The sequence below is a fragment of the Mustelus asterias genome, chromosome 4 (genome assembly GCF_964213995.1).
Source record: "Mustelus asterias chromosome 4, sMusAst1.hap1.1, whole genome shotgun sequence".
Lineage (NCBI taxonomy): Eukaryota > Metazoa > Chordata > Chondrichthyes > Carcharhiniformes > Triakidae > Mustelus > Mustelus asterias.
The window spans coordinates 47,748,270-47,774,048 of record NC_135804.1 but is presented as its reverse complement, the minus strand read 5'-3'; the positions used below and the strand labels follow the sequence as shown (position 1 = coordinate 47,774,048).

Here is a 25,779-nt window from a genome sequence, read left to right as displayed (position 1 = left end):
GGGGGGTCTTGTATTCAGCTGATATCAGCTAACACAAAAACTTGGGAAAGATGGTATGCAGTTAAAGACATTCTTTATTTGAACAACACATATTGGGAGAGAAATGGAGGATTCCAACTTCTCTCTGACGTTACATTAGCATGGTCCAATTACATTAATGCACTTTATTGACTTTGGCTAATAGCATTCTACCTTGTAGCAGAATTAGGAATTCATTGGCCAACCAAACCCAGAGGTTCTTCTGTCTGCCTGTTTGTCTGTCTGTCTTTCTGTCTCTCTCTCTCTCTTTCTTCTCCCACTCCCCGGTAGGTTCAAGGGTCGCTCCCAACACCTGCAGTCCTGAGGACGATAAGGGAGTCATCTTTCTTGTCTGTTTTCTGTCTCCTTATGAGTGGAGGCTGAATATGTCTGTTCATTGCAGCTAGAAGCTGAATCTTTCTATTCATTTCAAAAACCTTAGTAGCTTGTAGCGGCCCGGCCTGCCCTGATAATAGGGTTTACGCTCTATACTTCATTGTTCCAAAAGAATGCGGTCTGTCTAGCTAAACTTATTTCCCATTATGCCTAGGGGTAAGTTGCTCGTTGTCCAAAACTCACAAGAAAACACAAAATACAGTTTAAATCCATAGTACTTGTTCAAAAATGATTATATATGTACTTATACAGACAATACCTTCGTAAAATATATAAGTGAGGCACATTGTGATACCTTTTGATATATATATACATATAAGGCACACTGTGGTCTCTATTTTAAACTAATCTACTTTGTTTTAATAGTCTCTCAAAAAGCAGGGGTTTCTGTATCCCCTGCTACACCAATATTGTAGACATAAGAAACCAGAATATAGCGCAAGTAAAGAAATTATGTTTTTATTTTAAACCATGTAAAGCTTCTTTGGAAGCTCTTTGGAATCCTGTTCCTTATCTATGAGCAAATGACCTTTAACCCAGATCATGAAGTTGGAATTTTTTTTTAAAATAAAGGAATTTGGCTGTTAGAAAACTAACTTAAACAACAGCTTTCTGGCACTATGTAAGATATTCAAGTATAAATTATAATTTGCTACCACAAGAGGGTAGCAGCCATCCAATTTTACAGATGCTGTACTTAAGAGAAATGAAAGTTGAACATTTCCACAGTTGGTGAGCGCTTTTAATTTTTCTGTCTAATTACCCAGCACATCAATAATTTGGAGTTGATAAAAATGAGTGTAGTGGAACTTGAATAAAATTGGGAGGTATCTTCAAACACCTTTTTCTGCAGCATTTGGACTTGTGCATGTTTATACCAGAGATCTCCAAACTTTCTTTGTGTCCTCCCTTCCAGACTAACCAACGTTCCATGTACCCAACCAGCATACAGGTTTAATATTTTAACCCCTTTAATGCCTAAATGTTATACAAAGTGTACATGTTATAGTACATATATTCAACTTCCAGCTTAATAGTTTTACTCAAATATGAAGTTGGATGATCAAGTGTAGGTGCATAATATTTGGAATGATCGCTGATAGTTTCTACATAAAGATACTTCAATTAATTGTCTTGAGCCTTGGTCCATTTTTCACTGCTAAGCCCTAGCAGATATAGTGCAATGCATACAACCCAAAAAACCCGACTTGGTTCTGAGCTCCATTAGATAGGATAGCTGCTGGGCATCTGAAACACATGGTAGTGTATGGTGATTGAAGCTGCGGGTTCTCTTGTGTAACTCTTTTCTCATTGTACATCTTCAAGTAAATTAGCTACTTTATATAACAATTTCCAACTGAATTTAAGAACTTCACCCGAGTAGCCAATTATACAAATGCAATAAATAAGTAAGCAAAATAATTAACAAACTCCTGCGTACCCAAAATGGTGAGTTGCACATAAGTAAGTTTGGGATATTGTGCCATTTGAAGAATTCTAGTGAACTTTGATCCCTTTTGACTGTTTTACACACAGAACAGAAGCAGTTTTGATTTCTGTCAGGGGGACTTCAAGTAATTGGATTTTACTACTTTTTAAACCAAGTACTTTAAGCCAACTGATTCCATTTTACTCCAGATCTGATGTTTGGGGGGGAGGAAATGATATCTATGTCCTGGGGGTTACCATTGACCAGAAACTCAACTTGGACTAGTCATATAAGTACTATGATGCGAATAGGAGAGACTTAGGATGCATAGGTTGGGGAAGGAAACTGCAGGGGATGGACACAATTGAAATGTGGAGCTTGTTCAAGGAATAGCTACTGGGTTTCCTTGATAAGTATGTACCTGTCAGGCAGAGAGGAAATGGTTGAGTAAAGGAACCGTGGTTTACTAAAGAAGTTGAATCTCTTGTGAAGAGGAAGAAGGAGACTTATGTTAAGATGAGATGTGAAGGCTCAGTTACGGTGCTTGAGAGTTACACGTTAGCCAGGAAGGACCTAAAGAGAGAGTTACGAAGAGCCAGGAGGGGACATGAGAAATCTTTGGCAGGTAGGATCAAGGAAAACCCTAAAGCTTTCTATAGGTATGTCAGGAATAAAAGAATGACTAGGGTAAGATTAGGGCCAGTCAAGGACAGTAGTGGGAAGTTGTGCGTGGAGCCCGAAGAGATAAGAAAGGCGCTAAATGAATATTTTTCGTCAGTATTCACACAGGAAAAAGACAATGTTGTCGAGGAGAATACTGAGATACAGGCTATTGGACGAGACGGGATTGAGGTTCATAAGGAGGAGGTGTTAGCAATTCTGGAAAGTGTGAAAATAGATAAGTCCCCTGGGCCAGATGGGATTTATCCTAGGATTCTCTGGGAGGCTAGGAAGGAGATTGCAGAGCCTTTAGCTTTGATCTTTATGTCCTCATTGTCTACAGGAATAGTGCCAGCAGACTGGAGGATAGCAAATGTTGTCCCCTTGTTCAAGAAGGGAAGTAGAGACAACCCTGGTATTTATAGACCAGTGAGCCTTACTTCTGTTGTGGGCAAAGTTTTGGAAAGGATTATAAGAGATAGGATTTATAATCGTCTAGAAAGGAATAATTTGATTAGTGATAGTCAACATGGTTTTGTGAAGGGTAGGTCGTGCCTCACAAACCCTATTGAGTTCTTTGAGAAGGTGACCAAAGGGGTGGATGAGGGTAAAACAGTTGAAGTGGTGTATATGGATTTCAGTAAAGCGTTTGATAAGGTTCCCCACGGTAAGCCATTGCAGAAGATACAGAGGCATGGGATTGAGGGTGATTTACCGGTTTGGATCAGGAATTGGCTAGCTGTAAGAAGACAGAGGGTGGTGGTTGATGGGAAATGTTCATCCTGGAGTTCAGTTACTAGTGGTGTGCTGCAAGGATCTGTTTTGGGGCCACTGCTGTTTGTCATTTTTATAAATAACCTGGATAAGGGCGTAGAAGGATGGGTTAGTAAATTTGCGGATGACACTAAAGTCGGTGAAGTTGTGGACAGTGCAGAAGGTTGTTGCAGGTTACAGAGAGACATAGATAAGCTGCAGAGCTGGGCTGAGAGGTGGCAAATGGAGTTCAATGCGGAAAAGTGTGAGGTGATTCACTTTGGAAGGAGTAACAGGATTACAGAGTACTGGGCTAGTGGTAAGGTACTTGGTAGTGTGGATGAACAGAGAGATGTGTGTGTCCATGTGCATAGATCCCTGAAAGTTGGCACCCAGGTTGATAGGGTTGTTAAGAAGGCGTACGGAGTGTTATTGATAGAGGAATTGAGTTTCGGAGCCAGGAGGTCATGTTGCAGCTGTACAAAACTCTGGTGCGGCCACACTTGGAGTATTGCATGCAGTTCTGGTCGCCGCATTATAGGAAGGATGTGGATGCATTGAAAAGGGTGCAGAGGAGATTTACCAGGATGTTGCCTGGTATGGTGGGAACGTCTTATGAGGAAAGGCTGAGGGACTTGAGGTTGTTTTCGTTGGAGAGAAGAAGATTAAGAGGTGACTTAATAGAGGCATACAAGATGATCAGAGGATTAGATAGGGTGGATAGTGAGAGCCTTTTTCCTCGGATGGTGATAGCTAGCACGAGGGGACATAGCTTTAAATTGAGGGGTGATAGATATAGGGCAGATGTCAGAGGTAGGTTCTTTACTCAGAGAGTAGTAAGGGCGTAGAATGCCCTGCCTGTAGCAGTAGTGGACTCGCCAACATTAAGGGCATTTAAATGGTCATTGGATAAACATGGATGATATTGGAATAGTGTAGGTTAGATGGGCTTTAGATTGGTTTCACAGGTCGGCGCAACATTGAGGGCCGAAGGGCCTGTACTGCGCTGTTATGTTCTATGTTGTGACAAGAGCAGGTCAGGGGTCAGAACTCCTGTGTCAAGTAACTCACATTCTGACTCCCCAAAGCCTGTCCACAATCTACAAGGCAAAAGTCAGGAGCTGATGGAATAGTCTTCCCTTGCCTGAATCAATGCAGTTCCAATGACACCTGAGAACCTTGACGCCATCAAGGACAAAGCAGTCCACTTGATTGGCACCTTAAACGTTTGCTGCCTCCACCACAGATGCACAGTGACAGCAGTGTGTACCATCTACAAGATGTATGGCAGGAACTCTCTAAGGCTTCTTTAATAACACCTTCCAAACCCACTACCATTGAGAAGGACAAGGGTAGTTGATGCTTGGGAACACTACCACCTGGATGTTCCCCTCCAGGCTGCTTACCATCTTGACTTGTATCTTGCTGTTCCTTCATTATCACAGGGTCAACATCCTGGAACTCCCACCCAAGCAATACTGTGGGTGAATTGTAATACTTCAAGAAGGCAGCTCACCACTACCTTCTCAAGGGCAATTCGGGATTGGCAATGAATGCTGGCCTAGCCAGCAAAGCCTACATCCCTTGAATGAATAAAAAAAAAGGCATGTTCCTGTTATATTGTGTTGCCTGAAAAGTGAACTCTAGCTGTTGGAGACTGGGAATGCATGGCTGTGGTCTGCTCCTATTTTAAATGTTGAAGTACCGGGTAGCTAGTTCGCTGAGTTTTTAAAAAACTGACTGGTAGTAGAATTGCTCATTTGGTTATATTACTGCTGACCAAGCCAGTTAAGTTGTGCCTTTCCTTTTAAAAGCCCGTGTGTGTCAGGATCAAAAATGGAATGGGCTGCCAGGAACAACAGTCAAAATTTGTGTCAGCAAATTCAAGAGGGTAAGCATTTAATGTGCTGTGCTAAGAGTCCTGGAACTGTCCAGTTGGATCACAATGGTTGTTTCTTGTCCTGGACATTCCTAATTTCTGCAAAACAAGTAATTCTTTTGCATGGGACCTGATGACACATCAATAAAATGTGGAATAGTTTATACTGAGTTAATTGGCAGTCTATGCTACATATACACTTTTTCACATTGCGGTTCCCTTTTGCTTAGAAGGTGCAAGCAGTAAATGGCAACATTTCTCTTGAGTTCTCCTGCACCAACTGACTCAAACGGCAATGTCTAGAGTCAAATAGCTGAAACATCAGCTGTATATATCTAAGGAAATAGCTCCCATCACCAAATTTAAAAGAAAAATGAAAATGCAAGTGCTGGAAATCTCGAACAAGAACCTAAAAGGACAGCAATTGGGTAACATTTTTGAATAGAACTGAGAGAGCGTTCAAACGAATGTGTTAACCTGTCCTTCATTGGTACAGGTACTGACAGACCTACTGTGTCTTTCCGACATCTTGTGCTTTTTCTTGCTTCTGTCATGTGTGTTTGGCTGCAGTAATTAAATACTTGCTGGATGCCCTTCGGTTTTGAATGGATTGCACCTGAATGTCAACACACCATGTCAAAAGTAAAACTGCACAGAGTGTGCTACTTGTTCATTCAGCAGTCACTACCATTGACTTTGCATGGCAGTATTAATTTTCGAAAAGTAGAATATTGCGGATGCTGGAAATCTAAAATACAATGTGGAAATACTAAGCAGGTCAGGCAACATCTGTGGAGAGAGAATCAGTTCTGTGAGCTTTCATCAGAACTGGAAAAAGTTGAGTAGAAATTTAATCTTTAACTGTTCTCACTCCTGACGAAAGGTCATTGATGAAACATTAATCTTCATTTTGGCTAATGTTGTGGAAAAATATGGTGATTGTCTTTGATGGAGTAACTGGGATTCAAAATGTTTGCTTTTTTCATGAGCAATTCATCAGACCAATCCTTTTTTGTGTCGATCTCATTAAAAAAGACACATAAGTCGTACACCTTATTTCGTCTTTTTCAAGTCTACTAATAGAAATATACACTGTGTATTAGGACTGGATATGGCAGTGATTTAGAACCTTCTCCTTTCCTGTCAAGGACATGAAATCCAATCCACCTCCAGTTGATTCCATAAAATACTCTTCCCTCTGCTGGATGTAAAACACCCGTGGCAAACACTGTTCTCAGATCAATTCCTTAAGAATGTGGGCCCCAGTACTATTTTAAATTTGATACTAAGTTGACAAGTGTAATGAGAATGAGACCACAAGGATGGTTAGTGAAAGGAAAGAAGAGCCACATTGATACCGACCTCCTTGAGTTTGAGATTGAAGCGTACTGGTGGAAGAAGGTTGTCTTTGTCAGTATGCGTATGTATGTTTGTTTATGAATAGCAGGCTCAGGTAATGCATGGATTTAAATAAAAAGGACACAATTTTAAATTTGACATTTTTAGAACCAGGAGCCAAGGTACCTCAAGAAGAACAGGACTGATGGATGAGTGGAGCTTGGTGTGTAGTGTGATATGGCTAGCAAAGTTTTGCATGAATGGAAGTATATTGAGCACAGTAAGAAGTCTCACAACACCAGGTTAAAGTCCAACAGGTTTATTTGGTAGCAAATACCATAAGCTTTCGGAGCGCTGCCTCTTCGTCAGATGGAGTGGTTATCTGTTCTCAAACAGTGCAAACAGACACAGAAATCAAATTACAGAATACTGATTAGAATGCAAATCTCTACAGCCAGCCAGGTCTTAAATGTACAGACAATGTGGGTGGAGGGAGCATTCAACACAGGTTAAAGAGATGTGTATTGTCTCCAGACAGAACAGCCAGTGAAATTCTGCAAGCCAAGGAGGCAAGCTGTGGGGGTTACTGATAATGTGACATAAATCCAACATCCCGGTTTAAGCCGTCCTCATGTGTGCGGAACTTGGCTATCAGTTTCTGCTCAGTGACTCTGCGCTGTCGTGTGTCGTGAAGGCCTCCTCCGGAGCCTTCAACATGTCATTGATGAAGACGAACATCTCGCCAAGGCCATCCCCACACCCCCACCTCTTGCCTTCAAACAACCACGCAACCTCAAACAGACCATTGTCCGCAGCAAACTACCCAGCCTTCAGGAGAACAGTGAACACGACACCACACAACCCTGCCACAGCAACCTCTGCAAGACGTGCCGGATCATCGACACGGATGCCATCATCTCACATGAGAACACCATCTACCAGGTACACGGTACCTATTCTTGCAACTCGGCCAACGTTGTCTACCTGATACGCTGCAGGAAAGGATGTCCTGAGGCATGGTACATTGGGGAAACCATGCAGACGCTACGACAACGGATGAATGAACACCGCTCGACAATCACCAGGCAAGACTGTTCTCTTCCTGTGGGGGAGCACTTCAGCAGTCACGGGCATTCAGCCTTGGATCTTCAGGTAAGCGTTCTCCAAGGCGGCCTTCACGACACACGACAGCGCAGAGTCGCTGAGCAGAAACTGATAGCCAAGTTCCACACACATGAGGACCGCCTAAACCGGGATGTTGGATTTATGTCACATCAGTAACCCCCACAGCTTGCCTCCTTGGCTTGCAGAATTTCACTGGCTGTTCTGTCTGGAGACAATACACATCTCTTTAACCTGTGTTGAATGCTCCCTCCACCCACATTGTCTGTACATTTAAGACCTGGCTGGCTGTAGAGATTTGCATTCTAATCAGTATTCTGTAATTTGATTTCTGTGTCTGTTTGCACTGTTTGAGAACAGATAACCACTCCATCTGACGAAGGGGCAGCGCTCCGAAAGCTTATGGTATTTGCTACCAAATAAATCTGTTGGACTTTAACCTGGTGTTGTGAGACTTCTTGCTGTGCTCACCCCAGTCCAACGCCGGCATCTCCACATCATGAGTATATTGAGGCCAGAGGGAATTGCAGTAGTTGAGTTCAGAAGTGACAAACTTGATGAGAGTATCAGTAACAAATGGAGTGAAACAACGATGCAGGGAGGTGATATTAAAGGTGGAACTAGGTGGACTTTGAGATGGGGTTATAAATTTAGGCTGATTTGAACAACCTTACAGCTTGTGCCCCATTGTCATCAAGTTCTATTAGAAATGAACAATTAAAATTCTCTGTCTACAACCCTGATTATTTTTATGATTGATGACATGAATGACCATACCGAGCCAAGCAGGGCTTGCTATTTGTCAGCCTTTTAGCTGAAAGGCTGAAGACTAGAAAGGGTCTATTAATATTTGTATTTGTATAACCTCAACAAAGTAATTTGGGGCATGAACCTATGACGTAACTTATAAAAACCATGATGTTTAAAATGTTCTTCATGGTAAGCCTCTCTGAAACTTGACAGAAGTTATTGGATGTCCTATTCTGCTCCACCTTCTCCACGCCCCCCCCCCCCCACATATAATTCATCAAATTTCTACCCCTCTTCAGCTCTGAAGAAGTCCTATGTACTGTCCACAGATGCTGCCAGACCTGCTGACTTTATCCAGCATTTTTTGTTTTTATTTCAGATTTCCAGCATCCGGAGTATTTTGCTTTTATTTTAGAAGTTATTCGGTGAAGTTTTGCAAATACAGCATGTTGCATCAGTAACAAGTGAAGTTTTAAAAATTTCTACTTTAAGTTTTAGATATTGTTGCAATTTCTTTTCCCTTTTGAGAAATGAATGTTAAAAGCCACAGCAAAGAGAATGGAAGCATCTGGAAGGGTTGTACCATTTGTTCCAAGTCTGGTGGGAGCTGCTGAATGCAAGTCTTGAATTTAAACACATTCACTTGAGCGGAATATTTTAGTATATTTAAATGGTAGAACCTTTCCAGATGCTTACGTTCTTTTTGCTGTGGTTTTTAAGGTTATTTCTCAAAATGGAGTAGAAATTGCAACAATATCTCAAACTATAAGTTTTTTAAAACTTCACTTGTTACTGATGCAACATGCTGTATTTACTAAACGTCACCAAATAACTTTAAAATAAAAGCAAAATACTCCGGATGCTAGAAATCGGAAATAAAAACAGAAAATGCTGTATCAAGATCAAGTATTGTGTTAGAGGTATTTGAAGAGGAAACATGGGTTTGTTTAATTTTATCTTCAGTTATATGTTTTCTGATTCTTGTTATTTATAACTGACACCCAAAATACATTGGATAGCCTTCCAATTTGATGTTGTAAGTAAGAATGATTTTTGAAAGGCAGTGTAATTTTTAGTTGAATTATTACATTTTGTACCAATAACCATGAAGGAAACTTGGAAGGAGCTATTAGGCAAATATTAATGCTGAAAGCTATACTTGGAAAAACTATTGGAGTTTTTTTTACTTTATGCAATGCAAGTCAGATAAAGGTGGAGTTCTGTCTTTTGTCAATCTGATATTGTAGCTTGGCCTCACTGAAATCACTGTGGCAGACTATAGCTTGTTAACTCCTGGCCCTAATTGAGAGTGAGGGCGGCACAGTGGTTAGCACTGCTGCCTTACAGTGCCAGGGACCCGGGTTCGATTCCCGGCTTGGGTGACTGTGGAGTCTTCATGTTCTTCCCGTGTCTGCGTGGTTTCCTCCGGGTGCTCTGGTTTCCTCCCACAGTCCAAAGATGTGCGGGTTGGGTGGATTGGCCATGCAAAATTACCCCTAAGTGTTCGGAGGGGCTAGCTAGAGTAAATGCGTGGGGTTATGGGGATAAGGCCTGGGTGGGATTGTGCTTGGTGCAGGCTCGATGGGCCGAATGGCCGCCTCCTGCACTGTAGGATTCAATGAAACAGACATATTTGCAACTGCATAACCTCTGACTCATGATGAGTGACTTGATTTGTTTGAGATCTTAAAATGTCATCTCGTCCAAGGGATCACAGATCCACAATTATTCTCATTGCAGATTTCTTGGAGACGGAATGCAGGTTTCACTGTCAAATCATTTCATACTTGCCAATAAAACAAATATTTTTGAACTTGACTAGATGGAGCTTTGGAGATTCCGATTTCTCTACTAGCTACTCTGAATAGCTGCAGAATATAAATGTTTGCTATGATAGATTGTTAGACTAGGAACTGTTAAAGAGTTCCCTGTCTGTCAATACCAAGAGTTGCCTTAGATTCGATCGGTCAGGTGGTTAATTGACCTACCCTTACTTTCATCAACATAATTTGCATTTTATCTTCCAAAGGCGATACTTCTTCAGTGCATTAGTACTGAGGGATACTATATAAAAGCCTCTTTTGCCTTTTATCCCACCAGTCTGGGATGATTTTCAACTCGGGTCACAGATGAAAGGCTAGCTGTGGTTTTGTTCTAATGTAAGTTTAGAATTAACGAATCAAGGAATAAAGTAAAGTTACCTACCTTTCATGTTCTTTTAATCCTTTGAAGTTTTTTATTCACATATAATTTTGACTCCTTCCCATTATTTCTTCAAGTGACTAGATTTTGTATTTTGAAAAACTTTACATTCACTCACCTTTGAAACATGATTAATCCTGCAATCTGCAATAATTAAAAAGATGGGAGTGCTAGTTTGTGTCCGTGGTTTTTACACAGTGCAAGAGCTATTGCAGTTGTGTTGGGGGGGGGGGTTATTGTCCCTCCTTTGGATTTGTACTGAGCTTAATTATCCTTCAACCAGAAATGACAGTATTGGGCCTGACACAGGATTACACCTTTCAAAGCTGCGTTGTATGGCTGCTGTAGTGATCGTGTGTAAGTTTGTCCTTCCTCTGCCCTCAGTCGGGCTCCATGTGTATATGTGCTAACGTTGCAAAAATGCTCTGAATTATTGGCAAAGGTGGCAATTTTGCTTGTTTGGATGCTTTGAGAAATGAACAGTGCCATTTTATTTTGGCATTGGGCAGATATCTCTATCTAACTGTGCTTTACTTGGCCAGACAATGTTAGCTGCAATTATAGGTTGCCCAAGTATTGCAGTACCCAACATCACAGTACATGTTGGCGTAGAAGCCTCTCAAAATCCCTCACAAAATGGGGGTTGACTTGTCTGCCAAGTATACCAGTGAACCGTGGGTGGTTGTCATTTTGTCAGTCGCCACGCGGGGTTTGCTCTGTGTTGCGTGCCTTAAACTTCCGTACATCTTCACAATACCGCCTGTATCACTTGCTTGATCTCATGTACTCAGTTATGAGGTACTGATAAATAAACATGGATTTGTTGGGCGATTAATGTGAGTATAGCATGCCATGGCTGAAAAGGGAGGGGTTGACTTATACCTGAGTATATGTAAAAACATTGTTTTGGAGCTGATAAAAATGAAATCAGCTTGCCTGCCAGGTCACCTTTTTGTGTCGCAATCCATGATAACTTCCCCATTACAATTTATTATTATAAAAACTGAAAATGCTCGCAATATGCAGGGATTCAACAACATCTAAAAGAGAAAATCGAGTAAGACCCTTTCATCAGGTTTCACCTGAAACATTAAATATTTTCTCTTTCAGATGCTTGCTGATCCATTGTGCATCTTCTGTTTCAGATTTCCAGCATTTGTGATTTTTCTTTAATTTTAATAGAGGATAAGCCTCAGTTAATGAAGACACAAGGTAAATCCCTATTTTGATATTCATTTGTGCTTCACATTTGATGGTCACGTTTAAATCTTTCGTCCAGTAGGAAATCTTGAGACACTGACTGTTTTGATGTTTTTTGTAGTTCAACATTCTTTTCCCTCTATTGTCCACAATAGCATTCCACTGATGCTCGATGTTAGAAAGAAATTTCATCTTTTTTTTGTTGTCATTGATTCTTTAATTTGTTATTATCGATATGTTATCTCTTCAATGACTGAGTATTTCCTTCTTGAAAGAAACCCTTGTGATCAGTCCAAGATTGCTTTGAGCAGTCCGTGCCTGTGTAGAGTCAAGAACCATATACCTTGTTGTAGGTTGTTTAGAAGAACAGACCTCCTTTTTATCTGTCTTGTTATTCAGTGAAGTATAACTCTTAAAGCAAGCAGAACATGTTTGTTTTCAAAAGGAAGGGGTGTTTTGTTTTAGGAGCATTGAGAGAAATAAGTTGGAATACTTCCATCACTTCTGGAAATTCGTTTCATTCAGCCTTAAACCGGGTTTGCAGAGTTTCTTCGATGTCGAGGTATGCAGCTGTTTTCATCCTCCCCCTTGCTGGAGTGATCCTGTTTGTTCCAAGATGCTCTCTTGGGTTTTCAGAACGATGGACAAACTTGATAGTGCATCTCCCACTCTTTCACAATATTGGCTTGTCTCTTCCCGCGAGTTTTCCACTTGCTCTCCAAATTGACCGTTTTTAACTTTCTCACAGACCTCGTCATACAATACACATCACTTCACGAAATCTGAGCCATTCTGATTGGTTGGTGTGGTCACATGACCCCGATTTGGGCACGACTTCTCTTGCCGGTATCAAACAAGTGTGGCTAGCCTGGATCAGTCACTGCAGAATTTTAGCTAATCATTGTTCCATACTTTTGCAACTCTGCTGGCAGGAATGGCTGATAACTTATAGATATTGTAAATTGTTCATCTTTCTGACCTTGTATTGTAAAGTTTATCTTTGATAGTTCAGTACCCAGGGAATCTTGTGGCCTTATTCTATGAGCTAGTATTTTGAATCTCAAACTTTTGTCTACTTTAAACAAAACTTTTATTGTTCCCGAATCGGATCTTGGCAAAAAAATGGCGGTTCTGGTCTGTGATCTCAGTGGTCTTTTACTGTGGTTTTTTATTCTGCATTTGTAACTGAAAATGTTACAGCAAGTATTAGAGTTTGTAGGCATATTGGGTTACTTCGAGATGTATTGATGTAGCAAACTGGGTTTCCTTGGCTGACATGAACCTCTGCCTAACCCGAATTTGAAGGTGGCTCCCTGGGACTTGACTCGAGTTTATTACATGTCATGCATACTATATCCCAAATTATTATTTTCTGAGAAATCCATCTTATTTGCATTTGAATGAACACTGCTTCATTTTTTTTCTCTGTGTGGCATAAGATTGTGTCTGAGAAAAAATGGGCATGATCTTCTCCTGTTTTCATGCTTGTTTGGCACTTTTGGTAAGATCGCCCCCAGGTCTTTTCCCCTAAAAGTGGCTAAGCAACAATTCATTTCTCCAAGCTATATACCTTTCACGCTGTAAATGCTCTAAAATATATCTCTTTTGTGCTTAAAATGAAAACACAAAAACCCCCAAATATGCAAACACCTTTGATTAACATGAATCTAGCTAGAGTTTTATCCTTTCTAACACACAAACACTAAATTAAACTCAATTAAATCTATACCTTATTCCTACTATCCAACAATACAAAAATAGATCACTTATAACTACCTCTGTTTCCTGACATTAGTGACCTGTCACTTCTAATATTCACTCCTCCACTGGAAACCTGCTTTCTCAAGTAACTTCCACGCCTCCTCCACCTTGAAATTGTAACAAGTGCAAAAATCTCATGGAATTTTTGACACTGACCATTTGCCATTTGTTTTACCTGGCCCACTAGGCTGAACATCTCCTAATGTTCCTTTCTTGTCATAGCCCACATCTCTCATCTTTCTCTAGAGTTCTTCCTATCTCCCGTTGTGCTCTCCTTGAGCTCACCTTGTCCATGAGGCCCAATTCCTGCTACTTTGACCCTATTCCCACCAAACATCCAGCTTCTCTTCCTGGCTCTCATTTTGGTTGGTTGATGTGTTAACGGTTCCCTCTCAGGTACTTTTCCTCTCTTGTTCAAATCTATTACTTTGATAATAGTAATTATCTCAAAATCCAGCCCATTATACCCATGACTCCTCTGTCCTTGCAAATTACTACCCCATCTCCAACTTCCCTTTCCTTTCAAGTTCGTTAGTGTGTTGTCATCTTGTATTAAAAAAAACCTAAGCAATAGTTATAGGTCATGTAGCTGTAGATCATGACTGATCTGATAGTGACTTCAAATCCACTTTCGTGCTGGAATCCCATAACCTTTGATACCCTTGTAGATCAAAAACCTGTATACTCAATCTTGAATATATTCAATGACCCTGCCTCCACTACTCTCTGGGTCCATTTGTCTTTCTTGCAATTCCATGTTTGAATCCCTCCAATCTGATTTCTGCCCTGCCACAGCATTGAAACTGTCCTTATCAAATTCACAGATGATTTTCTATGGAACCGTGACCATGATAATCTACCCTTCATCTTTCTTGGCCTGTCTGCAGCCTTCAACACAATTGACCACACCACTCTGCTCCAGTGCCTCTCCTCCATCATCCAGATAAGTGTGACTGCTTTTTTTTTGTCTATCCAATTATAGCCAGACTGCTCTCCCCATTCCTACACTTACTGTTGTCCCTGAAGGATTTATCCCTGACCTCTTCACTTTCTCTTCTGTGTGTGCATGCTGCTCCTTGTCACCATCATGTGAAAATGTGATGTTAGGTTCCACGTTTACACTGATGGCATTTGATTGTATCTCTCCGCCACCCCTCTTCTCCCCCCTCCCTCCCTCTACTGTTTACGTTTTTACACTTGGTTTCACATATTGAATGAGCAGAAATTTCCTCCAGATTGGGGATTAAAAATGAGGATGAGGAGCATATCAGCCATGATCGAATGGCGGAGCAGACTCAATGGGCTGAATGGCCTAATTCTGCTCCTATATCTTAGGAACTTATGAAGATTGGGAAGACAAGCGTTCATTGCCTTCGGTCTCTGCCAAAAACCCCAATCCCTGGCCACTAATTTCTTTGTGATCATTGTCTGATGCTGAACCGGACTGTTTGCAAACTTGGTGTTATGTTTGACCCCCAAGATGAGCTTCTGACTGTAATCTGCCCCATAACAAATACTGTTAACTTCCACTTCTACGTTGTTGCCCAACTCCAGCACTACCTCAGCTCGTCTGCTGCTCTAACCCTATCTTTGTGGCCTCAAGATTTGTCTATTCCATTGCTCTCCTGGCTGCCCTCCCACTTCACACTAAATTTCTGCTAATCTAAAGCCTTGCTTGACTTGTCCACCCAACATGTCTGCATTTGCTGACCGACATTGGCTCCTGGTCTGGCAGTGCCTCAATTTTAAATTGATCATACTTGTTTTCAAATCCCTCCATGGTCTTATCCATCGCTATTTCTTTAACCTCCTCCAGCTCTACAGCCTTTAGAAATCTCTGTGGTCCTCCAGTCCCAGCCTCTTGTACATCCTCAATTTTAATCGCTCCACTATTGGCCCCCATGCTTTCATAGAAACATGCCTGCTACGCCATTCATTATGATCATGGCTGATCATCCATCTCAATAGCCTGATCTCCCCCCTTCTCCTTTGATATCCTTTGATTCCCATCACCCCAAGAGCTATATATTACATTTAGATCCCATATCTAAATCATTAATATATATAGTGAATAGCTGGGGTTTTGCACTGTTCCCTGCAGTACCCCACGAGTCACTGCATGCCATTTGGAAAAAGACCTGTTTATTCCTGCTCTGTCAACCAGTTTTCTGTCCATCTCAATACTCCACCCCCATTCCCGTGTGCTTTAATTTTACACGCTAATCTTTTATGTGAGATTTTGTTGGAAGTCCAAATAAACCACATCCATTGGCTCCCCTTCATCAACTCTACAAGTTGCATCCTCTAAGAATTCAAGTAAATTTGTCAAGCATTTTCTTTTTGTAAATCCGTGCTGACTCTGTCCGATTCTCCCACTGTTTTCCAAGTGCCCTGATATGAAACCCTTGATAATGGACCTTTAGAATTTTCCTTTCTGCTGACATCAGGTTGACTGGTCTATAATTCCTGTTTTCTATCTCTTATCCTATTTTAAATAGTGGGGTTACATTAGCTTCCCTCCAATCCATAGGAACTGTTCCAGAGTTTATAGAATCTTGGAAGATGACCACCTAAGCAATGTAGATTATCAGGCCCTGGGGATTTATCGGCCTTCCATCCCATTAATTTCCCCTACATCATTTCTCTACTAATTCTGATTTCCTTCAGTTCCTCCCTCTTACTAAACCCTGTGTTCCCCAACATTTCTAGTATGTGATTTGCGTTCTCCTTTGTGAAGACAGAACCTAAATGTGTATTCAGTTGGTCAACCATTTCTTTGTCCCTATTATAAACTCTCCTGTTTCTGACTGTAACATTTGTCTTCACCAATGTTTTTCTCTTCACACACCTATAGAAATTTTTACAGTCAGTTTTTGTGTTCCCTGTAAGCTTACTCTCGTACTCTATTTTCCTCCTCTTCATCAATCCCTTGGTCTTCGCTTGCTGAATTCTAAACTGCCAATTGTTATGCTTCTTCCTTGGATCTAATTTCCCTGGTTAGCCATAGTTTGGCCACCTTTCCCGCTTTTACTTTTGCGCCAGACAGGAATAAACTGTTGTTGCAGTTCATCCATGCACTCTTTGAATCTTTGCCTTTACCTATCCATTGTCATCCCTTCAAGCAACCAATCCATCATAGCCATCCCATACCATCATGGTTTCCTTTAAGATTCAGGAACGTAGTCTCAGAATCAACTCCGTCACCCTCCACCTTGATGACTAATTTTATCATATTGTGGTCGCTCACCCCCCAAGGGATCTCTCACAACTAGATTGCCAATTATTTATTTTTCATTAGAGTACCCAATCTAGGATGGCCTGTCTTCTAGTTGGTTCCTCGATATATTTGTCCAGAAAACCATCCCATATAGATTGCAGGAATTCCTCCTCTACAGTATTGTGACTAAAGTCTACTGCTGAGGCCCTACACCTCTCCATCCCTTTATCTCCACCTTTATGATGATTCATAAAATCTGCCTTTCTGACCAACCTTTTGGGCATTATCCTGATATCTCTTTCAGTGCCTTGTTGTCAAATTTTAATTAATAATATGCTTGTGAAGTGCCATGGCATGTTTTGCTACATATATCTCCAAATTTGCAGGTGATACAAAGTTGGGTGGGAGGGTGAGCTGTGAGAAGAATGCAGAGATGCTTCAGCATGATTTGGACAGGCTGAGTGTGTGGGCATATGCATGGCAGATGCAGTATAATGTGGATAAATGTGTGGTTATCCACTTTGGTAGCAATAATAGGAAGATGGATTGTTACTTGAATGGTGTAAATTGAGAGAGGTAGATACTTGTTGAGTATCCACCTCTCGTGCATCAGTTGCTGAAAGTGAGCACGCAGATACAGCAGGCAGTAAAGAAGGCAAATGGTATGTTGACCATCATAGCGAGAGGATTTGAGTGTAGTGATAGGGATGCTTTGCTGCAATTCTATAGGGTGTTGGTGAGGCCGCATATGGAGTATTGTGTGCAGTTTTGGTGTCCTTACCTGAGGAAGGATGTCCTTGCTATTAGAGGGAGTACAGCAAATGTTTACCTGGCTGATCTCTGGGATGGCAGGTCTGTCATATGAGGAAAGACCAAGTCGGTTAGGATTATATTCACTGGAGTTTAGAAGAGTGAGAGGGGATCTCGTAGAAACATATAAAATTCTGCAGGGTTAGACAGGGTAGATGCAGAAAGAATGTTCCCAATGATGGGGGAGTCCAGAACTAGGGGTCATAGTTTGAGGATAAGGGGTAAACCTTTTAGAACTGGGGTGAGGAGAAATTTCTTCACCCAGACAGTGGTGAATGTGTGGAGTTCACTACCACAGAAAGTAGTTGAGGCCAAAGCATTGCCTGATTTCAAGAAGAAATTAGATGTAGCTCTAGAGGTTAAAGGGATATGGTGGTGGTGGGGGGAGGAGATCAGGATATTAAATTTGATGATCGCCATGATCTAAATGAATGGTGGAGCAGGCCCAAAGGGCCGAATGGCCTACTCCTGCTTCTAGTTTCAATGTTTCTATATAAATAAATTGCTGCCTTTGTTACAATCCAGAAGATATTGAAGCCTTCAGAACTGTGCTGCCGTTCATTGTTTTTGTGTATTTCTGTCTGCTGGAGTTATGCTGGGAAACTGGTGCACCTTTGGCAGAAAATCTTAGCTGCTATATCTTCATTAAATTATTTCAATTTCCTAAATGTAACAATCGTTCTCTCATTTGCCTTTTCCCATGCAGATTTACTGCCAGTACCTGTGTTATAATGTAGCTTACATGGTTGTCAGAGACGGTAGAATGTCTGCAAGTGCTAAAGTCGATCAGCATCACAAATGAGGCATTGTTCCAAAAGACAGTTATGGTGCCATAAGAAGTCTCTGACTGAGAGCATGATGGCTTTCAGAAAGTCTATAAATGAAACATAAAATGTTTGATTGACAGGTTGTGAAATGCAGTTGTGGTTCCCTTGTGAATATTGGGATTGAAAGGCTTCCCTTGGGGCCGGGGTGGAGATGTAAGTGATCACTTATTGAATCATTGATCAATCCAGAGGTCTCTGAGCGCTGGGTTAGGTTACATAGTTCATAAATAATGTAGTAAATTCATATGACTCTGACATTTCCCACGAAACCTATCAGAACCAGCTGAAGCAATGAAGGACAGTCCTTGTGTTTGAGATGCAATCATCTTTTAGAATGAAGTCAATGAGGTTTCTACAAAGGAAGACATGTCTAGCCACCTCGTCTGAGGATTTTACTTTTTGACCAAATATTTGTCTTGGTTATTGCAAACCATTGGGATTTGATGTGTACAGCACACATTTTCCACATTGGTAAATTAGCCTAAAATTAACGGCTGCATGTAACATTTTAACATGCACAACAAAATAAATAGTGATCAGTGCCATAATAAAGTATAGGCTGCACTACTTGGATGTAACTAACCCATGTTGTTCAACAGTTAATATATCAGAAAAGATACAACTGAATGAATATCTTGAAACAAAGCATCTGCCTGTTTATATTAAAAAAGTGATAAAAGGCAGTATTTAAAACTCCAGCTAGGATTTAATGTGCTGAGTGATTTGATATTTTAACATTTATTGAAGTATTTCACTCCATGGACATGGTTCACCATTTTACTTACTAAATAATGTAATTTTTAAGTTCTTGAACTTATCTGGTAGGCAGCTCTGTTCCATTTAAGTCTTTGCCAGAGAAAGGTTGTATAAATTATTTCCCTTGAGTGTAATAAACACTCAAGTGGAAATTTGCAACGAGAGGAATTTAAAAAAAAATCTGATAGTAATGTTTGAAAACACTGTTCTTATTGTATTTTTTCAATTTGTGGCGTGCTGTCTATGAAAAATACTAACCAGTATTTAAACATCTGAGGACTGTAGTGTTTGAACTGTTGCCCAATTACATCACCCTTTGCAGACTATTTTATGATATAGGCACTTCTGTTGAGGCCAATAATGCTAATATTACACTTTGTTGCAGGGTTGACTGATGATGTTTTCAGCATTGCAGTCTGATGACTTTATTACACCCGGGAGGCTATTCTGGCAACATGAGAGCAAGTACTACTCTGTCCTTTTCTGGGAACAAAAATTGCTCCCTTTGTATATGCCTGCAGGTTACTTTCACCTTCCTGTTAATAAGTGAAGCACACTGTGGATGGCTGCTGATGTAGTGGAAATAAAAAAGGGAATAACCCTATATAGGGTCACCTGTGGGTAAAATTTAAATTTATTTTGCCAAAGCAGTGCATTGAAGCTTGTATTGGAAAGATGTCTGTGCCAGCATATAAATAAAAAGTCTCCCTTGCCTCTTGTAAATGTATTCAAGCCCATAATGTTGGAGACCATGTCCCAGCATGGTACATTAAATTTAGCTGTACTGTCTGGATAACTTTAATATTACAAGTGCATTGCAGCTTATGCTATCTGAGAATATGTATTGATAGTATGGGATCCTTCATTATGGGTTAATCAGAAAATAAATTCTGATATTGGTATTGCAAGGCACCATCCTCCTGTCACAATTAACTTTCCATCCTCTCCGTGCTTTGGGACAGAGTAACAAGCCATTGGAGACGATAGATGTGGAGTAAATGAGTGAGGTAGTAGAAGGAGGTGGGGTGTTGTGTGTGTTTCATAGAGGATAGTGAGAGAGTATGCAACAGACTGGAAAATCAGTGAGTGATAAGAAAGAGGGGGCAACATGAGCAAATGTATGAGCCTGGGAGGGGGAGAGAAGGAAGGAAGGAGAAATCGAGGAACAAGAAATGTGGAGGAAGGTATGGCAGTCCTGAATTAATTGAGGCCAGATGTTTTATTCGTTATTCATTCTTCTATGTAAGTATTTACCAGGCCGCTACTCATTTTAGAAATCCTGAATCCAGGAAATAATTAGTGAATGTCTGATCACCTACACAGGAACACATTTGATCAAAAACATAGAGCTGGCGAAATAGTGTAAACTGATTTTCCATTTTTATGTCTCATTAAATTTGGATTCTGTCTAATCAGGGACTGTCTAATCAGACTCCTTTTGTAATCAGAACAAGTCTCCAAAAGCATGATGATGTTAGTGTGTTACAGTTTGCCTTGGTGTCAGAGGCCAGAATTCTCCCATCTCGCCCACCACTGGAATTCTAGCGGATAGAGTCATAGAGGTTTACAGCATGGAAACAGGTCCTTCGGCCCAACTTGTACATGCTGTTCTTTTTTTTTATAAACCCCTAAGCTAGTCCCAATTGCCTGCATTTGGCCCATATCCCTCTATACCCATCTTGGCTTAAATGCAGATGGGGGTGTGGACCATGTAAAGGTCCATTGAAGTCGGGTGGGAGGCTCCGGTTTTCAGACGAGCGCAGCCAAAGAATCCAGCCCAGTGCTGTGGCAACATGCACTGTTACTTGCATGTTGTAGTCTGGAGCTATGGATAGTGTTGGTAGAGGTTCAGACTTTCTTTCCATCACATGATTGACCAGAAATCTCTTGTCTTACTGCCTGCTTTTAGTATGTGTTGGAAGGGTTTGCAGATTAATAATCAACCTGTTTGGGACCAGCATGTAATGAATACACCCGCCTGGGGTAGGATTTGAACTCTGAGCTCCTGGTTCAGGCTCAAGGATGCTATTGTGCCACAAGACCACTCTCCAAAGCATACCTACTCCTAAATGAAGCTTTATACTTTTGGAGAAAAGGATTCATAATTGTAATGTTATGTTCTGCATTTTCAAAGCTTCAAATGCAAAATTCAGCCAAGAGAAGTTTTCCCAACATCCTGTCTAATTGATGTCTGGATTTCCTTTTATTATGAATTTTGGAAATGTGGATATGGCTCACGAATCTTTCTAAGGTTGTAGAACCCAGGACTTGCACTGAAAAGCTGGACTCCCCTTGGGATCAAGTGTCTACTGAATGGAACGCTTTGGTGATGTGCTTGGGATCAGAATGTTAATCCTTTATTTTGCCTTCACATCGCTACCTGTGTTAAGACATTGTCTGGTTACTAACTATTCAATTGTAGGTTATTTTAATTATCATTAAATTGTCCAATTTTGGCGACTACTGTTGACATGCTATAGTTGTCATAGCACCAAGAGAAGTGGACTATATGTAGAGGAAGGGTGAAAAGTTAATAAGTTGCTTTTAGTGTCTTTTGAATGTTCTATGTACCATCCCTCCTTTTCACCATAATGTTATCTTGTCATTCAATGATATTCTAGTTATTGATTGTTCTCCCATTATGTTCCATATAAATGCCACCTGCTTAATTTAAGTTGCTTGCATCTGAGGAGGACAGTGATTTGCACTGGTGTATCGAAAAAAAGAAAGACTTGCATTTAAAGAGTGCCATGACGATATCTGTGTTTCACAGCCGATTAAATACTTTTTGAAGTGTGGTCACTGTTATTATGTAGGAAACATGGCAAACAATTTCCAAACAACAACCTGCCACAAACAGCAATGTGATAATGACTAAATAATCAATTTTGTGATGCTGATTGAGGGACAAATTCTGGCCAGGATAATTCCCTGGGGATAATTCCCCTTCTCTTCAAAATAATACCATGGGACCTTTTACATTCATCTAAGTTGATAGATAGGGCTTTGGTTTAACATCTCAACCCAAAGACAACATCTCTGACAGTGCAGCACTCCCTTAGTAATGCATTCGTGTCAGCCTTGATTTTTGTGACCAAGTTCAGTTCCGTTTGATTCAGAGGTGAGTGTTGTCAAATGAGCCATGGCTGACACTAAATGGGATTGACTCCTCGTCCACTCCATAGAAATGGAAGGGCTTTCAACCTATCATGCCTATGCTGTTGCTTTGCTCGAGTGTTTCAAAATGAATCCAACTTCCCTGCTCTCTCCCTATAGCCGTGAATGTTTCTCTGCTTTCAATCTTGATCCAATTTTCCCTTGAAATATGCAATGGTTTGTGCCTCAACCAATCCTCATGGCAAAGCATTCCATGCTGCAAAACCCACTGCATAAACATGTTCTTGAACCTCTTTCTTCACACGCCCAGTGAAGACGAACCCTTACCACTGGCTCCCCACCAGAGGAAATTGGTATTCCCTATTCACTTTATCAAAATCCTTCATTAATCTTAAAGACTTCTGAAATCTTAGCGTCCGTGTTTCAAATGCTGAGCTGGCCACTCTCCAGTTCCATTCCTCAATTTGCACATTTAAGGAAGTTTTTTTTGAAAATTGTGGCCAAAGCCTACAGAGGAGAGTGCAGCCTGGTGCACGATCACCATTCTGTAAACCCCTACTTAAAGATCTGTTTGGTGTTAGAAATTAATCAAGCTCTGTTGTGAAGCTCCAGTAGTCAAAGAGCCCACTGGTTACTAAGGTCACACATAAGAGCAGCTACTTCGATAAGGTACTGGATGGTGACTGTTACCATGGAATCATATCTCTGTATTGGGGGGGAAATGAATAAAATTTGAGGGAGAAAAGAAACTGCTTATTGCCTACAATTGTACACCCCCAATGTTCTTAATCATTATTTCTTGCTAGAAGAAGCCTTAGTCAAGCTTATGCTGTATGAAAATGAAGGAATAGAATCTGTTAAGAATTAAAACACTTCAGTGGTTAGTATTTTGTGCTTAACTCTTCATTGCTTCTCAGAATAGGAGATCAAATGAAAAAGTATAACCAGATCGTAATAAAAATTGATTCCCCCTTCCCTCGCGTCTGTTTCAAATGCCAACTGTTAATACTATGCACCAGAGGGAGGAGTTCAGTGTAAATACCTTCTGTCATTCAGATTCGTTTGTGTTTTCTGTTTCAATATCTTTGCTTTTCCTTGGCTTTTTTTTTCTCTCCTTTTGCAGTCTTCATTGTTTCTCAGGCTGTCTGAAGATTTGATTTCATCATCATCATCCGAAGAATGGAATGAGCTGAAACCTTTAGCCAGTTTGATTGCCAATAGGAGCAAAAGGCTGTATAAACAATACAGCATTCTTTTTTTAAAAAAAAAAGTCTGGAATAAGATCCTGAACCTCTTCTAAGGTGATTTACTAGCAGTCATGGACATGTGATCCTGCAAGGGATTGCAATTGAGGACAGGAAAGCTTGACTGAAGCATTCAACCTGCAATTTTGTCTTTCAATCAACCTGTCTGTCCACAATTAGAATCCCTGCAGAGATTAGTGTGCAGCTTTGGCAGAATTGACTGCAGCCTGGTGCTTGATCACCATTCTGTGACCCCTGCTGAAAGATGAGTCTGTGGTCATCGGTTGTGGATTTTTGCTTGTACTCATGCTTGTCCATTATTGCTTAATTATCATGTTTGCTTTTTAAAAAAAAAAACATTATGTTCATCCTGCTTCAATGTCCTTAACCCTTCCGAGAGGATGTGGGGATATAAATAATGGATTGAGTCAACTTGAAGCTACAAATTATTCAGGGCGATCGTTTTCATTCTTTTTTGATAATCCCGTGCCCAGCAGCTTCCAAGATTGAAGGTTAAATATGTAAAGCAGTCATGGAAGAAAAAATGAAAATCAATAAAAGTTTTTTAACTGTTAAAAGATTTTCAGAAAGAGGAATTGAACTGCATGGTGATATTTAAAAATCCATTTGCTTGGTTCTGATTCATTCCAAAGGAGTGCCATTAGTGCTATTGACATTTAAAGGTCAAAAAAATTCAGATGGTTTACAAAATGCATTTGATAATGGGCAAGCCAAGGATGCCCCCCATTAGTCAGTGATTAGTGCACTGATGTACTGTTTGCCATCCAGGCCTTTGTTACTATCCCCAAAGAGACTGAAAACCAAGAAATTCAAACTTCCAGTGAATGGCTTTAAGGGTCACCCTCCAAGGTTTCAAGTATTCATACTTTTACTGTAACGAATGAAGCAATATTTCAGTTGGCAACTTAAGATCTAAACTACAGAAAAGTTCCCCCTTTTAACTTTTACAACAACAGGAATAATCCCTCTGCCATGGTTATACTATATTCTCTGAGGTGGATATTTCATTCTACAGGAGCAGCTCCAAAGGTATTCTTAGCTCCTGTCTGAGCTGAAGTACTCCTACTCCCCAAACTGACTTTCACTGTGAAGGACCCACCATTCTCGCTTGCTTGCTCTCTCCGCACCCTCCCCATCCAAAACTAAGTGAATCTCCCAGTTTTGCTTAAACCATCATGAGCTTGGTCTTAGTGTGAGCTCCCTCATGCATCCTGCATGGTGAACAGAGACTTGCTGCCTCAAATTCTCTCCTCGCGCGCACTCCCTCTCCATCAGCAAGTTTCGGTGATGTTGTTTAGGAAAAACTACAACCCAGTCCTACAGTGGCATCGTATGGGCCCATCCCCATGGCAACATGAATCACATGGAACTTGTATCCAGGTAAAAATGCTAATGTGAATTCCCATCTTGGAATTAAATAGAGGTCAAAGTATAACCGATTACGAAACATGACATTCCTAATACCTCCTTGGGACTTGGAAGTGAACAGTTTTTCTATGACCAGCACAACTACCTGGGTCATTGTTTATAGATGTGAATATATCACACTAAGACAACCCAGGCCTCCGCCCATGCCCCCCCCACCCCCCCCACCCCTTAATCTCAAACTACCAAGGCACCCAAGATGCTTGTTGGAAAAATGCACAACAGCTCACATGACCACCACTTCATTCCGCCATCTTGCCCTAAAATAAAGAGACAGTCCTGAACCATAGCAATCTTTTTGAGCTTCATACTGCGCTGTAATGTTCTATGTTCTATATTTATAACAACTCTAGACTTCACAATTTGAACACACTCCTGACTGATTTCCTGCATTCTACCTTCTGTAAATTTAAGGTTATCCAAAACCCTGTCCTAATTCATACCAAGTTCTATTCTTTTAATCCATTACTCCCTGTTCTCCCTGAAAAATTCTGGCTTCTAGTTAAGCAACCCCTTGACTTAAAATTCTCATCCTTGTTTTCAGATATCATTGTGGCCTTTTCCCTCCCTTTTTGCAATCTCCTCCAGCTCTAAAACCTTCCAAGGTATCTGTGATCCTCCAATCCTGGCCTTCTGATTTTAATCGCTCCACCATCATTAACCATGGCATTAACTGCCAAGACTCTAAGCTCCGCAATTCCCTCCCTACACCTCTCCACCTCTTTTCTATTAATTCCTCCTTTAAAAATCTCCCTAAAGTCCTATCTCTGACCAAGTCTGTGATCACCTGACTTAATATTGTCCTGTTATGGCTTGATGTCGTGTTGTTTGATTATGCCTGTGAAGTTTTACTA

The 25,779-nt window shown here is 40.7% G+C and overlaps 1 protein-coding gene across 7 annotated transcripts in view; it reads left to right on the top strand.

Moving 5' to 3' along the window:
• The window catches only part of cfdp1 (craniofacial development protein 1), a 189,150-nt gene that overhangs the window by 31,407 nt on the left and 131,964 nt on the right, over positions 1 to 25,779 (top strand). Inside the window, exons 5-6 of one of the 7 annotated variants that reach the window (XR_013497615.1) lie at positions 5,071 to 5,147; positions 14,333 to 23,536. The exons of the other annotated variants lie outside the window; for them this stretch is intronic. The gene's annotated coding sequence lies outside the window, so the exon portion shown is untranslated. The remainder of the gene's footprint in view (positions 1 to 5,070; positions 5,148 to 14,332; positions 23,537 to 25,779) is intronic. 7 annotated transcript variants of the gene reach the window in all.